Here is a 17,503-nt window from a genome sequence, read left to right on the forward strand (position 1 = left end):
GGTTTGAAGTAGCAAGTGGTGCACTCTGAAGAAGCAGAAATAGTGGTGCAGTGAAGTTTTGATTAATAAACCTGACTTCTGTTACTTGCAAATGAGTTGAAATGAAGGATCTGGTTTTTGTGCTGCATTTATGGAACATCCAAAACAGCTGGCATCTGGCCTGTGATGAGGACTCTATGCATGTTGGCAATACAAACAAATTGTAATCCAAACAGTATTTTCATATACATGTATTCCCATCAGAAGAATTGAATTAAGAAGAAACATGACAATACATTATACTTAAGCAAAGTACTAAACAGTGAAAATTATAACCACACATACTTTTTTTTGAACAGGGTCTTAAATAAAATACTAACTCAAAAAAGGGGAAAAACTATACATGTTCATGAAGGCACACCATGCGATCAGTAAGTAGTGACAGTGAAAAATGCAGTAAAAATGCAAATTAAATTATATTAAGATGTATAAGGAATTAAAAGGTGAGTAGCCCAAGAACATGTGCTTTCCACTGTGAAATACTTAGTTCTCAGCACTTTATACTAAAACAACAGAAAAACACTGTACTACTCCACTGAAACTGCTAATCAAAAAACAAAACACCAAAAAAAAGCAAACATAAAGAAAAAGATCCAAAGTCTGTCGGTTTTCTTCTCTTTTTCTTCTTCTTTTTTTATTTTTTTTTCCCCAATCCAACAGGAGGTTTAAAAGGAACATGAAAAAGACCAAAACAGTCAAGAGGAGAGACTGGGCAGATTACGAAATATAAATTTGGTTTCCTAATAAAAGAATAAGGAAACAGATAATGAACTTCAGGCCCATAAATCTAGGTAATTTGAGATTATAAAGTTTCACATCATACTCAATTATCCAGTAGTGTTTGCTATGGCATTAACACTGATGTTAAGAAAATTACGAAAAATTCCTATTTATAGTAAGCATATTTGAATTAATTGTTATATACATAAATCACAAAGCACATAAACACTCCTGTTCCAAGGCAAAACATAACCACAAACATCTAGGAAAAATGTAATATAATAATCTCCTAAAGAATTTTTTCTTAAACAGAGCTGCTGTTGATAGGGGAAGGACTTTGAATCTTGGTGGACAGATGCTCTGATCCACCACAGGCAATGGAGAAGACATACTGGTAGCGGTTTCTTCTGCAGGAAAAACATGTTGTAAATTCTATCATGGTAGCTACAGCAATAAAGTCTATGAAGTGTGTCACACAGATGCAGAACAAAGAAGATCTTATAGTTTAAGATCAAGAAAAGAGACAACAGAAAGATGGATAGACAAGGCTGCAACAGAAGGTAAGACAACCGTAATCAACAATACTGGCCTAACTTTTTTAAAATCAAGGGGGTTTTTGTAGATATTTTGAACATTTCTAGAGATCTTCTTAAATATGAGGGGCAGAATGGGAGAATGATGCTTTGACAATTTATGAAGTACAGGATGGAAGCTGTTATCATTGAGATAAAAGAAGCTATATACTGCAACAAAAGGAAGACACATTACTTTTTTTTTTTTGGACAAGATCTTATGCTTGCTTCTATATAAACAGATCCCTTCACTTTAGGATCCCTTTCATTACAAGAACTCTTACCAGTGACAGACATAGTGACCACCACCACCAGAGTCATTGCCACCTCCCATTGTCGGTCCTGCAGCAAGTATGGGGAGACAGAAAAGAGATTTTTTTCTATGTGCCATGTGTTGTTTACCAGTATTGTGGGTGGCTGGTGTCAAGCAGGAACAGCTTCAAAAAATAATAAAAAAAAAAAAACTAAAATACCACTACAGCAAGAAAAGAAACACTCTAACCCTTTGCTCTCATGTTTTCACCTTTACAACTGTTTCAGCTTCAAAAGGAGACAGTGCTCTTGCAGGTAGTTTTACTCAGGTGGTACGACATCCTGTGGTCTCAGGATGCATCAAGGGCTGGCTGCTCCAAGAGAGAAAGAGCAGGAGACCCCAGGGCACTTACAGGATGCAGTTCCACCATACCTGAACATGGCAGCCAGAACTATGTGCTGGTGACAAGGTCCACTATCAGTCCCAAGTAAGGACAGTGATCAAACAGGTCCAAGGGCCGTCCAGGGGTCCAGTTATGAGAAAAAGGAGATGAATCCAGGGACAGAACAAGACAGAAGACACACTATTTACAACATAGGTTCATGCTCCATTCTCGAAACAAGGCTGGAGACAGAAGATGAGACAGGCACACCTACCACACCACCTGGGCTGGGACTGAAAGCCCAGGCCTGAGCTTGAGGGCAGTTCCTGGACCCCTGAGAAAATAGTGTATAAGTGGGAGTCTGGAATGATGCTTCTCAGGGCATCGGTGCCTTCAGGGCTGATGCTTAACTGGTTTCTGCAACCTCTGAGTGCAAGGAAGGGCTGTGCATCTCTGAAGGAACAGACAGATGATGTGCCAAAGATGTGATATCAAGGGTGGTTTATATTCACACATTCCACTGTCCCCATGGGAATATGCACAAAATTACAGATCTCTGAAAGGATTTTTCCTCATAGGAATATACACAGAGTTACAGATATTTGAGAGTGGTTTTCCTACTAATTATGTAAACATATTCACGTCAAACAGTGTAGGGGGAGAAATACTTTTTTCCCCACTTCACCTGCACTTGGAATGCTCTCCTCTAATTGCTCTTTCAACCCATACTGGCCTCTCTATACCATTGCAATCTCCACTTAACTACATCTTAAAAGATCTGAAGCAGCATTGTGCCTCCAGCAATCACCATCCCAAGTGTTCTAAATGCTCTTGACAACACAGGCAACACAACTACATGCCCTTCTTCAGTGCTCTGCTATTGTCTCTTACACCCTCTTCAAACAAAGATCAGGGAAGGGGAGCCTCACCTGCAAGAGAAAGCAGTCCTGGAAGTGAGAAGGAAAGAGAATAGTGAGGAGGTGTAACATAAGCAGGGAACAGCAAACCTAAACAGAAGATAAAATCTTCTGGATTAATTCCTTCCACATAAGTAGCACTGGGCTTGTCTACACCGATACTCTTTAAAATTTCCTCTGTTTCACTGCTGCCAGTGCCCGCAGGGGTTGCAATGTGAAGTGCTGCTCTGTACCAGTTTCCCAGGCACAGCCATAATGCCTATACACAGATTCGAATGAGAGATAGCCATTTCCCTCTTGCCTATGATTTCCTTGCTTTAAAACACTTGACAAGCATGGTTCAAAATTTAAAACCATGAATTCACTCTTCTCTGCATGTTAGAGGAAAAATCTGGGCCCAAGAGTTTCATTTCACACGTTCAATTAGGCCATGAAGGAAAGTACTACGGCTGCAGAAAAATAACAGCCTTCTGTGATTTGTTGGGCTTTGCCACACAAAACTGCCATAATTATTACATTTTCGACTAAAAATCATGCTCCTAATTTTTTTTTTGACAAATAGCTTAAAGATATAAAAGTACACAAAGTTGTTATCATTGTTCAGCCAACAGTTACAACACACTGACCTCTACCTTAACTCAACATGGCTCTAACTTCAAAGCCTGCTTAAAACTATTTAAATGCTAACATTATTAAGCACAGCAGGCACGTTAAATACTCAAATGGAGCCAGCATGCTTTATTCGAAACCGGTCTCTGAAGTTCCTCCCCCTTATTTCCCAGGCTACACTTACCTGTTCTCCAGAGCAGGACTTTCCTGTCACACTCCTTCTGACAGGGAGGAGTGATGTTTCTCTGCCTTCTCATCCTTGGACTACTGCTTTTTATTTCCCCACCTCTTCCCATTTTTACTAACCGCAGTGCAGGTTAAGCACATAGGTTTTCTGTTTCAAGTCACAGGCTTGCACTCTTACACAGAGGCTCTGCAGGCACCTTTGCGACTGCTGATGGAGGGACCAGAGGGCTTTACTGAAATCCAAGCGTGGCTTTACTGCTGTACACCCGGTGGAGGTGAATGGAGACCCCTGCTACCACATGACTGATCTGGGGGCTCAGAGGGGTTCATGCTCGTGACATTTTAGAGGCTGTAACACTACAGACATTTCTTTAAATAAGAGCATACAAGGAATCTGAAAGTATTACCTACAGAAGGACAGAACAACACAAGAATTTTTGCAATTGTTCACAAAATTAACCTAGAACAGAGCTATTGTAAAAGACTCTGTCTCATAAGATGACAGGCAAGGGGTGGAAAAGCCTGAGCTGCTAAAGCCCATCAATAGAGTTCCTGGAACTTTCAGCATCTTTTCACTGCACTTGTTACAATCATACATCTTGATTGACACTGAAGCAAAAAACACATGAAGAAAATTATCTGCCATCAGCAACAGTTATAAGGAAATGCCATAGTGAACCAGTGTCAAAAAGAGTGTAACTGCTTAACTATCAAATGCTTAGCATACTTTAAAAGTAAGGCAAAAATTTCAACAGTTTCTCAATCATCACTCAAAGGCTGACATTAGTAACATTTGGATCCCAAGAGCATTCAGTAGTATGTATTGCTGATATCTGCCTGCAAAAGAAATGTTTAGTAACCTGAAAAATGTCCAAGGGGTAGAATTGCAACAGCTCATTTAAGACTCAGCTATAAGGCTGCACAATCAGGAGTGCAATCCCAGAGAAACAATCTTCGCAAGAATTATTTTTATTTTCATTTTAAACTCTTCTCCTTTCTGTCTCTTAAGGGTCCAGAGTGCAATTATGATGCCCAGACTAGTACTAATCACTGTTTTACGTATCATTTTCACCTGGTCCTTACTGCTGTGGCCCAAACACTTTTAGTCTCTCCTAAAAACCAGAGCATGGAGAAATACACTGTTCACTGAGACTCTTTATTCCAGACTGCTGGACTCCAAGGCACAGTCTTTTAATCATACTATTCATGAGGCTTATGTCAAGTGGCAAATGCATTAAATTCTTGGCTCCAACAAAACCAAAACAACTCCCTCCAACCTATAAGACATATACTTCCTAGGGTAAAATTTTCAGAATTGTCTTTTACCTAAAAGACATAGACTTTGTACTTCTAAGTAATAATTTACTTTTAAAAATATTACCCTTAAACATAATTTTTCTGTAAGTGGGAAAGAAAAGCAGGAATCTGGATATAAAGAGTCTGTGAGCACATGGGAAAATCTGTGTTCTGTGTTCACAAGTTAACCAGTACTTGGCACAGGTATTGCAATTTTCTACCACGAGTTATCTTCCCTGCCTCCCAAAGTAATATATTTTAGTTCTATCTACAAAAGGTGCATACGGTAAATCGAAGTTTAGACATATGTAAACTTATGCACCAGCAAAGCACTTCTATTTACACTCACTTTCTCTACTCCCTTCCCAAAGTAACTCAGCCTCTGACCGAGGTCATCCTCCACTAGTTTGCAATGATCTGTTTTACATTCTGGATACTTGCTATGAAACCTCAGAGGAGCTGGGGCATAGACAGGGAGTAAAAGCTGAATATAAGAGACCATGCCAGCACAAATATGCCAGATCAATTACCAATATAGATCCACTGCATTAAAAGCCTCCTGTTTCTGAATCCTTCCTAAAAGTCCCCTCAAGCACACAGCCCTACTGTACGTAATGATGGGATAAATTAAAAATGGTAGGAGGGAGAGAATAAAAAGAAGAAAAAAGAAGAAAAAATTAAAAGAAAAAAAGGAAAAAGAAAAAAAAAAAAAGAAGAATTCTAAACATAAGAAGTTTACCTAAGGAAAGGTAGGTACACATGTTCAGAGAAACAATCACAAACACAGTAACATCTACAGACTCAAGATGGAGTTCAGGTACAGATTTCTGGTACCTGATCTAAAAATCATTGAGAAGTCCTGGCTACTACAGTCAGTCTTAACATGCTGAAGCCTTCTACAGCAAAGCTTTCCATAGAATCACTGGAAAGCTTTAAGTACTAGCTCATCTTGCAGCTCTATGACATATCTTCTTTTTAAACTTGGAAGATATACTTTGATGAGGAAGGGTAAGGCAGGAAGGGACCCTAGAACTTACATATAGATTCTGTCGCTTTACTGCAGAGTACTCAAGTACTTTCTTATATCAATTCAGAGTTGAAATGTGTTTTCCCCTCTGTCAGACATGCTTCTATCCCCTCAAACCACTGTCAAAATCATAACTTTGGCAACAAACTCTCAATATATCACTACAGGGTTAATTTCCTTTTACCTTCTACTATCACACTTGAGTGCAGTGTGCTCAGCTTGGCTAAAAGCTCAAAGGGCATGAATAATGTAAGAGAACCCCACTTCCAGGACCATTAATGCCTCAGCCTTCGCTGGATCTCTCACCAGTTCTCACTTGCAGTACCCTACATTTCCTTTAAAGGTTACAGTACCAGCACTAAATCAAACTCAAAGCTCTCACGTATAGCACCACCCCACCAGCAACGAAGCCAACAGACTGCACAGACTTAAGTATCAAAGGGGGCCAGGAGAGGAGTGAGTGGCCCCTGCAGCCTCCTGGCTACACCAACTAGCTACTCCACTTTCTCAGCCTGTTGTCAGTTGCTCCTCAGCTTCTTTAACTTTTGCCTTCTGCACTGACATACTACGTCCTTGATTTAAGTAAAATCGCTTCAATTGCCTTTTAATTATACAAAGACCTAACAAATGTAAGAAAAAGTTTTAACATTTGGAAAAAAGTACTTTTTGCTTTCAAGTATGGCTGAAATCCAACTGAACTATTCACCTTGTAACATAACATGGACATCAACCTTACAAGATGGCCCATGTCATATTAAGCTTGGGAAAATCTGGCAATAAAATAAGTTGTGGTCACAAGAAAATCCAACCAGGTGCATGCATAGAGGAAAATGGTGAGTCTGAACGTTATCTGGTGAGCCACAAACTTGATACATCACACATCTATGAAATTACACATAGTTCTTAATTGAATCATTCCAAATCAAATCAGGAAAACACAACCAGAATTACAGGAAATACTGGAATATTGGGCAATTTGCCTTCAGCGTCTGCTCTGTTATGCTATCCGTAAAATACAATCGATAAACGTAACCATTAAGTAAATGCAAAATGTGATTAGTCCGATTCTTAAACAGAAAAAAATTAGGCAGAGACTTGTTTGGTGTCATGTGTCAGATACCTGCTTTGCACTACACTGCAACTATAATACAATTTCTGAATGCTGGAGAGGCTGGAAAAGCATATTACAAGCAAACAAGTGGAATGTAGAAAATCCTCAGATTTGCACATACACAATTATGATTTGTATCAGCTTTCCCTGCATGCATAAACTGAAGTAGCAAAATACATAAAAACAAATTGTGAGGACTTAGAGGAATGTCTTAACACATAGCTATGAACCTAACACTGCATACAGACAAAAAAAAAGTCCTCTGCACTTCAGTTTTCATTTAGTTTGGCAAAGCTCACACAACAGGAGTTTTAAGCGATGCTTCAAATAGGCACCAAAGAATAATTGAAGGGAAGGATGGGAAATCACAAGTATTTTTTGTGGTGATAAAACAATATTAAAAGAAAATGAAAGATGAGAGGTTTGAAGAGGACTGAAGATTCTAAGACTGGCTGGAAAGGATTACTTAAAACAAGTTTGAAGCTGTGGTTTGAAATATTTAGTATGTATAGAGGCATCTGTTCCAACCTTTGGAGGGCTAACTCAAATGTTCTTCTGCAAGCTTTATAAACAGTTCTGTGCAAGAAATCACCTGACAACTGTTTTGTACTGAACATTAAAAACTGTAATACAAGACATCTGTTCAAGTTATAAAATTACCTGTAACTCTTTAAAATGTATCAATCTACTTTGGTCATTATATTACCTAATAAGTTTTCTCAATATCACACATGACTGTGTGAAGTGCTTTGAAATGAAAGATACTATGTAAGTGGAAAACATTACTGCAATACACTCAACTTAATTTGGACATGTAGCAGGATGGCTCCTGTATTGAGACATCTGCTAGGAAACCGATTTGGCCAAATCACAGTGAGTGATAATGAGTGCTGTTTAATCAAGACAGTATTAACATAAATTTTAACTTGTGTCAAGTAGCTTAATGGTAAATTACTGAATGTTAAACAGACATGGAATTTTACACTCTGGTCTTTCAATAAACAAATTCTTGAGTAAACTAAGCTGTACAGTTTCTTCCATGTGCAGTCAAAAAGAGCTAGACACAACCAGAAAGAGTTGAAGTCAAGCAATGTAAGACTTGGAATCATGAACTTCTTTTTCAAGTTAAAAAAAGGTTCAGTACTGGAATGCTCTTGATCTTTGAATTAAACACAAGATCTTTACCAAGAAAAGTACATCCAGATGTGGTTATAATTAGAAAGTAATAAAAGGTATTTTAATTAATTTTTGGCTTTTGTACATATATGACATTTCTGACTTGGATGCTTAATACGGAACAGGATAGAATCACTTAAAACAAGATTTTACATTTTATGTGGATAAGCATCAGTGAATTTCTGGCCTTAGCACTGTAAAAATGTCTATAAACAACATGTCTTTCCATAATAACCCTAGATCGTGTGGTTTCATCCATTATTCATTGATTTTGCAAGTCAGCACATCCACATACTCTGTCAGAGAATGCTGTGACTGAAAAATAGGTTTCTTATTGTGACATGCACACAAAAAGTGTCTGTGTGCAGGTAGACAGAAGAACATACATCTGGTTTCATACTGTGCATGAACACATGCATGAAGTGAACAGCGGTCCTAAATGATTACAAGAGCATATGCAAAGGGCTAAAAAGATTGTTGATAATGTCCCAGTCGCAGGTCTTTCGTTTGCAGAGCTTAGAAGGAGCCACGGCTTTCAACGCCATCATTTTATTAACACTAAACTCCACAATTAAGTAGGACTTGCTCCTTCCACTGTCACTTCAAAATCACAGCGTCTCTGCCAAGAGTCGCACTCTTCCCATGCTATTCCTTCCACTCTTGACCTGTGCAAGCTGAAATCTCAGTAAGGGACAAGAAGGACAAGTTTTTCCACAGGTCTAATTCTCAAAGTAACAGCCACCTGGGGGGGGGGAAGCATGCTGTTGCCATGGAAACAGAGCACAAAAATACTCCAATTAGATCAAGTACCTCTTGGAGGATCAAGCACACTGCTGAACAGTTAGTGGAACTTCCCCTAGCACACAGGAAGGGATAGGACAGTGAACACAGTCAGCCCAGATGTCTCCACCATCACACCATCACCCAGATTTCAAAAGATCAGGGACAGCTTTTCAAAAGTGAGTCCCTCACTACACTTGGTGAGGAAAGGCATCTTGTTTGTGAAAACAATTACCATCCCATGAAGGCCCTGAACTGGGAAGACAATAAATTGCACAGCTTGCTTAAATTCTTGACAGATGCAATACAGAATCCAGGACGTGGTGTTTAACAGAGGACTGCAGAAATGCCTGGGCCTGCCCCAAAAGTTTACAGGCTGAATTCAAAAGCAATGCTGGTGAATGGTAAAGAAGAAAATTAACCTACATCTTACTAGAGCTGTTCTGTTCCTTGTTCTCTAAGAGATGAAAGTGAATAAGTAGAACGTGATAATGTAATTCAAGACTGTATCATAATGAACACACAAAAGTGTCTGAATTAAGACCACATAGGCAAACTCAATATCAGACTACTCTAATTTTCAAGTGACTTTAAAATCATTCTTGTGCATAAATCTATAGCTTTGTTCCTCCCTCCAATCCTTTTGAGATCCCTTAACTGTGTAAGCTGCTCATACCCCAAACTACACAAACAGTATGAGACTGCAAGAATCTAATCAGTCAGAACACTGTAGTTAAAATCAGTATTAATGAGAACACCAAGCACACAAAAGCCAGCTCCAGGTTTTCAGGAAAAAGGGAATTGTCAATTGTCAGCATTAGGACTCCTCATACTATCTAAGATGAGGTGAAACCAGGAATCAGTAGCTATTTGATACCCTAAACCACTAATTTTGCTAGGACATTTTAAACGTCAGAGATGGCAGGGGATTCCAAGAGGTTAGTAATTAACAGTACAATGCTACCAGACATTAATTCCCCCAACTCTGAATCTTTTACCCTTCCTTCTCATCACCCCAAAACATCTCATATTAGAAGAAACTAGACACTGGCAAGCTAGAAGAATGACTTATTTTACAAGGGTGTTGTGAAGCTTAATTCATGTTTGTAAAGCCCTTTGTATTGTGCCTTTCTTCTACTGTGGGAACCTCACAGTATTATCAATAAGGTCTCTTCTACAGTAGAAAGGCTTTGCTAAAATAGCTATACTAGCAAATCTGCCTAGTCAAGATGTGGTTTACACAGGCAAAAAAGTTATTTTGCCAGAACAGCTAACACCACTTCCCTGAAAAAACAAGCTATATTGGCAGAAGCACATTTTTGGTGGTATCTAACTGTATCTAGCAGAAAATATTGTATGTCAACTAAGGATGATTGCTGCAGATTCTTAACACACAGTTAATGCTGACAAAATGTTGAAGAGCAGTTCTGACCAACGTATTTTGGATATTGCAAATGAAGGATGTGATTTTACTACTTTCACAATACCAAGCCTCTGTGTTCATTTATTCATGTGAATGAGCTACAAGCAATAGAGCCCTCTGTAAAGAGATCCTGTTAGCAGCAAATGCACTTGACTTTTTTTTTATACAAAATAATTGTTGGGGGTTTTTTCCTTTAAGAAGCAAGAAGTCAAAGGAATAAAGACAATTAAGATTAAGCCCTCATCAGATATAGTTTGCCAAATAGGAAAGAACAGAATATAAACAGCACTGGAATGAATGCCTAGAAACTACTCATACAGCTGCAAAGAACACACACTGGGGTATAAGAAACTAGTTCATGTGACAGTCGTTTTTAACTGTGCTATTATTTTCTACTCTAGATCCCAGTTTTTCCACTCAAGTTTAAAACATCATCAAATATCCAATTGATATTTGTCTCCTAACAAAGGTGGAGAGGTTCCATCATGCCAAGTTCCCAAACAACTACTTGCCATTTTTTCCTAGTCGGGTTTAGCCTTATTCTGAGCTGCTTTGGGTGGCAGCCTGCAGCTACCAGCAATAGTGCATTTACATTTTGTCTTTCACCATTTCCGCATCTTGCTAGAAGCCTGTAGCAAATCTTACCACCTAAGGGCTTGCTTACACAGGGAAAGGAAACTCATCTTTTTCACATCTCCGGAAGGCTTTTCTCCAGCAGCTACCTGCATTTATTTTAGAAGAGTGTCTCTCCACATCCATCTACAGCAGCACACAATTTTCTAACACCCACAACACCAAAGCTATACGCTACAGTGTAAGACTTTGACAGAGCCAGGTTTCAAATGTGTGGTGGGTTATAAACCAGATAAACATTTTCCCACAAACTGATCCAGATCAGACATGCCTGAATCTGGAATGATGCTCAAAATCCACATGACAGAAATTGCCAGAGTTAAGGGAAGTAAGCTACTTAACAACATGGAAAACCTGTTTTCCATATGAATGATGGTTTCATTACCAAAATTTAAGCAGGTGTATTCAGTTGCTTTCCACTGAAAAGTAAAGCTAAATCTACTTTAAAGCAAAACTAAACATGAAATTCAATCTTCTCTGCTACTGAGACAAATTAGAAAAAGACTAGCTGCCATAAATTCATCAGTAACCTATTATTTACCAACATAGCAGTGTAAAATACAAAGCCCACATACCAGGACTACTACCTGATCCACTGTTTTGTTACACTTAAGAATTATTTACGTGACCTCTGAAAAAATAACCCTAATAATAAGCAGTAATTTATAACTGCTACATGTTCTCTCAGTCACTGATATACCTGTCTGTATAGCATGAAGAACAGTACTGACCTAAAAACCAGACTTGACAGTGCTAGACTAGGCTTAAAAAGAACAAGGTTCAAATGAGAGTCAAAATACATGAAATCTTTCTGCAGATTGGCTAAGCTATAGACCAAAATGTGCCCAGGTGTCCAAGAAGGCCAACAGCATCTTGGCTTCTATCAGAAATTGTGTAGCCAGAAGGACTAGGGAAGTGATCGTCCCCTGTAGCCGGCACTGGTGAGGCTGCACCTTGAATACTGTGTTCAGTGTTTGGCCCCTCACTACGAGAAAGACACTGTGGTGCTGGAGCACGTCCAAACAGGAGCAAAGAAGCTTGTGAAGGGTCTGGAGCACAAGCCTTATGAGGAGAAGCTGAGGGTACTGGGGTTGTTCAGCCTGGAGAAAAGGAGACTCAGGGGAGACCCCACCACTCTCTACAACTACCTGAAAGGAGGTTGTAGTGAGGTGGGTGTTGATCTCTTCTCCCAAGGAACAAGGACTTGGGAGAAGAGACCAACAAGGACAAGAGGCAATGGCCTCAAGTTGCACCAGGGCAGGTTTAGATTGGATATTAGGAAAAATTTCTTCACCAAAAGGGTTGTCAAGCATTGGAACAGGCTGCCCAGGGAAGTGGCAGTCACCATCCCTGAAGGTTTTTAAAAGACATGTAGATGTGGCGCTTAGGGATGTGGTCTAGTGGTGGACTTGGCAGTGTTAGGTTAACGGTTGGACTCAATGATCTTAAGGGTTTTCAACCTAAACGATTATATAAAGCTACAGCACCAAAAGGCTGGGCTTTCTTGCTTCCAGTTAAGAAGCACTTTGTCAGAAGAGCATTAAGAAAAGCTGGATCATGTTTCCTTTATCCACTAGCACACTTTTTGAATGTAAGCAGCTGTTCCTAATCAATGACAGTTAGATATTAACACTTCATACAACATGAAAATTTGTCACAGTCTTCTTCCAAAAACTACAAAGATGTTTTTCCCCCTCAGCTCTGTGCCACAGGTCAGACAGCACTCAATTTGCTGTACCAACAGCACAGTTGCCATGTACCCCTCCATCCTCCATGGCATCCTCTATTGGTATTACTAGAAGGTTTTCATGAAGATCAAGGAAAGAATATGGCCATTACACAGTAACTACATTTCTATCTGGAAAAGTTCATTCTTCCCTTTAGGATACCTCAGCAGAAAAATTTAAGGTTAACAACCTTTAAAGGCAAAGCTATCTTGCCTCCGCTTCTTCCCATTCCACTCACTTCTCTTAGCTCCTTCCCTTCCTTCCTTAACTGTCACCTCTCTTTAGCCTCTGATCACACTGACTGATCCCTTCATTTCTTCCCAGGAAGAGAACTCACAGGAAATTTGCAGGGTTCAGTGCATAATCTTGCTGTATGCCCTGGGTCCTACCCACACAAAACTGTTCCCTTGCTGAGCACGTCTTGACAGTGAAGTTTAGCTAAAGCATTTAAAGCAAGAGTCTAGGAGCAAATACATGGAGGCTGAGGCCAGGCTTCCCAGTGGAAGGTCACCTACTCTGAAACATCCCTCCATCACTGACAACGATATCCCGCATTTATCATTCTCAATTTCAAGTACACTTCAAGGCCAACTTTGTTTCTCTTAAACAAAAATGGAAGAAAAAGCATACACTCTGGCTGAGGCTTTTTTCCTCTTTGTTTTCTGAAACATATACATGCTCCAAAGTTTCTGCGAGGGTATAAATGAAATGTAAAGGGTAGAAACAACAGTTACTCATCATGATCTGCTGTTCTGTTCTACAGTGAAGCACAGTGCTGCAACCAGAAAAGAACTTCAGTAAAATAATGAGGAGCTCACTTCTACTCAGAAAGCTGAAGCACCCTGAACTGTATGGGAGGACTGAGGCTTCATGTTTTCAGCAAGCTCAGACAAATAAGCTCAAGCTGTTGCTTTTGACCTTTGAGGCCCTTCACAATTTGTGTCCTGAACCACTAAGATCAGGAAATAGTCTAGGACAGGTTAAAGATTTAGCCAGTAAAAAGCATTTACATATCAATGATGAACTTCCTAGTTCTAACAGAATGGAAGTTCACATACTTTCAGAGCATGCTTGGCTTATGTACTCAAACTTTATGGGGATGATGGGAGGAAGGATAAATACAGAGGAACAAAAGATTTTATTTTTTGATATGTAGGTTTTGTAGCTCTCAAATCATCTGTACAGATGAAGTTTAGAATTAGATCTAACTGCACCTAAAGATATTTATTGTAAAGGAACAACACAATTTGGAAAAAATATGCAGAACTGAAGATATACTAATTTTGCACAAAGAGCTGTGGTACAATCAAAATCCAGACTTTCTTGCACGTTAAGTACCATTTAAAAGCTCAACCATAAATACATGGTATTTTTTCCAGTGTAAAAAAAAAAAAAAAACAACAAACAAACAAACAAACAACAACAACAACAAAAAAATCAAAAACCAAAACAAACAAACCCAACAACAGCAACAAAACAAAACAAACAAACAGAAAAAGCAGAACTCTGGGAAATCAATCAGCCTGTCTATGAATCTATTTGTGCACACTATTTCTTTTAATGTAAAACACAGGCTTCAAATGCAGCTGCATCTATTTCATAATTCACATCATCACCTAACTATAACAGCAGCATAACAATCTCTGCTTACACACAAGGTATCTATGACAAACCATCAGTCCTAATTGAGGAGAATATGTTATAGACAACAATTAGAAAACTGCATTTGGCCTCCAAGAAACAGCACTTAAATTCCAATTTGTTCTCATTTTAATAGATGTCTGTATTTTAACATAATGAGAACATACTTGGATGCAGTTTTATCACTTCTTTCACAAAGGAAAAGAGCAATCACTCTTTAGCTAAAAATGGGTCAGAAAAATGCTACCTTAAGACTGAGCATGCAAGACCGTTAAATGCAGGTGCCTCCTCCATCAAAATGTTAACACTTTGAACACTGCTTTTCCACAAACATTTAATTTACAAACAATTCTTTTGTAAGAAGTTTTCTTGAAACAGCTGTAAAACAAACATTTGAAGACCAAAACTGTGATGTGTATTACATTTCTCCCCACCTTTCATAGCATGTGTCAGAGCCAGTGTCTCTCACAGAAGTACAGAAGAGTACTTCTAAACCAGCAGACAAACACAATATGAAAATCTGTAATGTGATCTGATAATAGCTGATCCTAAATTACTTTTAGCGTCCTAAGATTTTAAAAGGTAAAGAAAAAAAAAAATCAGTGCTGCATAAGTTTCATATAATCATCTGAATGGCTCTATTGTCTCTTTCGTCATGCTAAAGTTTGCTTTGTTGTTGTTTTCATCTTTCCTTTTAAAATAGCCTCCTGCAGCTCTAAACTAAAGATCTTCCTGGAGCTTCTATGCGACAGCTGCAGTATCTTAGCCATCTGTTTAATTTATATTTGCTAATGCAGCTCCTGCTGTTTTCAACTGACAGCTTTTTTCTCTCTTATTACCCCCACACGGGAAACCATTGCACTTGCCAAAGTTTCTCTGTAGTCTCAGATGTCAAATCAAGTCTGGTGACAAAAGGTGATGAATGAGGCTCCTATGCACCTCCCTTTTGTTTTGTTAAAATTATGAAAATCTGTAAGGGGGTTTTATGTTATTTCTTTAAACAAAAAGAAAGGAAGAAGTATAGAAACAAAGAGGGAAATGGTAAAGGGAAATCATGCTCCTCTCCTTTCAACACGGCAATTCTGTGGGAAGGTTGAGTCAAGAGAATCTCCAAGATACTCCCAGAAGCAGAATATCCATTCACAAAAGCCATGATTCAACCTCTTCAGTCATCTATGAGCACCTACCAAAGACTACTGTCTTTCTCTCACTTGCAACCAACATGCCTCCTAACTTTTCTACAGTGCTCTGGATCTCAGAAGTATTCACAAGTCAGTGGGAAGTGATGGAGTCCCAAGGCCCCCATGTTGCAATACCAGTGGTTACTGCCATCCTGTAAAGCCTTCTGCAGGAAGGTGCAGGGCCTGCACCCTCTGTGCTATTAAAAGACACCGGATAAAAGTACAAACTGGGTCCTGAAACAGCAGTCGGCTTTATACAGCAAGCACAGATGTTACTGTAACTTCCTGTAACTCCCCTACAGCATGATCACAAGAAGATTCAAGAGTCTATCCCTGATGAAAAATGACATCAGGTTTAACATAAAACTTTGAAATTTAACACAGATAGCCATGTCCTGCTTAAAACTGTATCAGCTGCATCACAATGAGCTCTGCAATACCTGTCCCAGGTGATGCAACACTCTTATGTTACAAGGACCACATTTCAGCGACTAGCCCCAGTCCAGAAACAAGCAGACACATTAAACACAAAGTGCTGCACATAAACCAAACCCAGAAGCATGACCACTCTTCCTTTCTAAATTCCCCCTTTCAAAACAACTTTATTAACTGGAAAGATTCACAGAAACATGAAGTAGACACTTCCCAAAGGGCTGAGAGATGCGTCCTTTTCTGGTACCAGAGAGAGCCCATCATAGAAGCTGATAAGGAGCTATCAGAGATGCATGTTTGATGGAATACTTGGGAGACAACAAGTCATAATCTCTTATTACCACTGTTCCCAGAACATTAGGATGAGAAATTAAATCTATTAAAGAGTTGGCTTCAGCTCCTAACATCAAAGCAACCCATAGGATGAAACTTGTGACAGCTCCCTATCTTGTGCACAATCATCCCACCAAGCTCTGGAGGATAAAGTCACATGAAGCAAAATGAACATTTCTACTTTTGAAAGTATAGCAAGCTAGTGACAAAAATAACTACTGGTGCACTCTGGAGAAGGTTACTGCTTCACCTTTATATCCCTACTCCTTGAATAACTGTGGTACAAAAAGTTGATCTTTGAAGAACCTATTGGACAAAACAAAAAAGCTAAAAAGAACAACCTAGTGTATTAGGTCTAAAGTTATTCCAATAGTTATACAATATGTGAGGACGTTACATCCTTTTCTACCCAGATTTTGTCGAAGAGCAAGATAAGTCAACTCTTAATTTTCATTCTGTATCTCAGTCTTTCCATCTGTAAATATACGTAAATGTTGGTATACTTCACTATAGTACTATTCTACAGTGTTACAGGCTAAACACCCAGCACAGATTCTAATGCTTTTATAACTCAGTGCCAATATCAAGAAGAAAAATCACCTCAAGGAGTATACAGGCCTGAAAACCTGAGGAGTCACTACTCAGCTTCAGCTTATTATTTGTATTTTATAGCATTTTGTAAGTAACACAATCAAGAAAGTATGAAGTATAATAACGTACACATAATGTCCCAAGTCACCAAAGATTTGTTTCTTACGAGTTTTACCAAGATATTGAACCAGCAACCCACAAAATAACAATTCTCTCCCACTGTCTGTCTACCATGCTACCCAGACCAAAATTATCCTTTGTATCAACTCTTCCTTACCTCAGGAAATGTAAGCGCAGTCTCAGAAAGAGCTGTGTTATACCAGACGCAGACTGAATGAAAACACCATGAACCTGGGGAGAGAGAAGTTTCATATAAATATGTGTACCTGAAATCGTAAGTGTGTATTTTCCAAACTGCAAGCATTTTCCAAACCAGAGTATCTCATTCATTTCAGTATCTGAACTACTGCAGTT

The 17,503-nt window shown here is 38.9% G+C and overlaps 1 protein-coding gene across 9 annotated transcripts in view; it reads right to left on the minus strand.

The window, feature by feature from the left end:
• Positions 1 to 17,503, minus strand: part of NDST2 (N-deacetylase and N-sulfotransferase 2) — a 136,712-nt gene that overhangs the window by 66,656 nt on the left and 52,553 nt on the right. For 8 of the 9 annotated variants that reach the window (XR_006165303.1, XM_042792383.1, XM_042792351.1 and 5 more), the window contains one exon: positions 17,307 to 17,380. The exons of the other annotated variant lie outside the window; for it this stretch is intronic. The gene's annotated coding sequence lies outside the window, so the exon portion shown is untranslated. The remainder of the gene's footprint in view (positions 1 to 17,306; positions 17,381 to 17,503) is intronic. 9 annotated transcript variants of the gene reach the window in all.

This window comes from Tyto alba, unplaced genomic scaffold (assembly GCF_018691265.1).
Source record: "Tyto alba isolate M040663 unplaced genomic scaffold, T.alba_DEE_v4.0 Super-Scaffold_1, whole genome shotgun sequence".
Taxonomy (NCBI): Eukaryota; Metazoa; Chordata; class Aves; order Strigiformes; family Tytonidae; genus Tyto; species Tyto alba.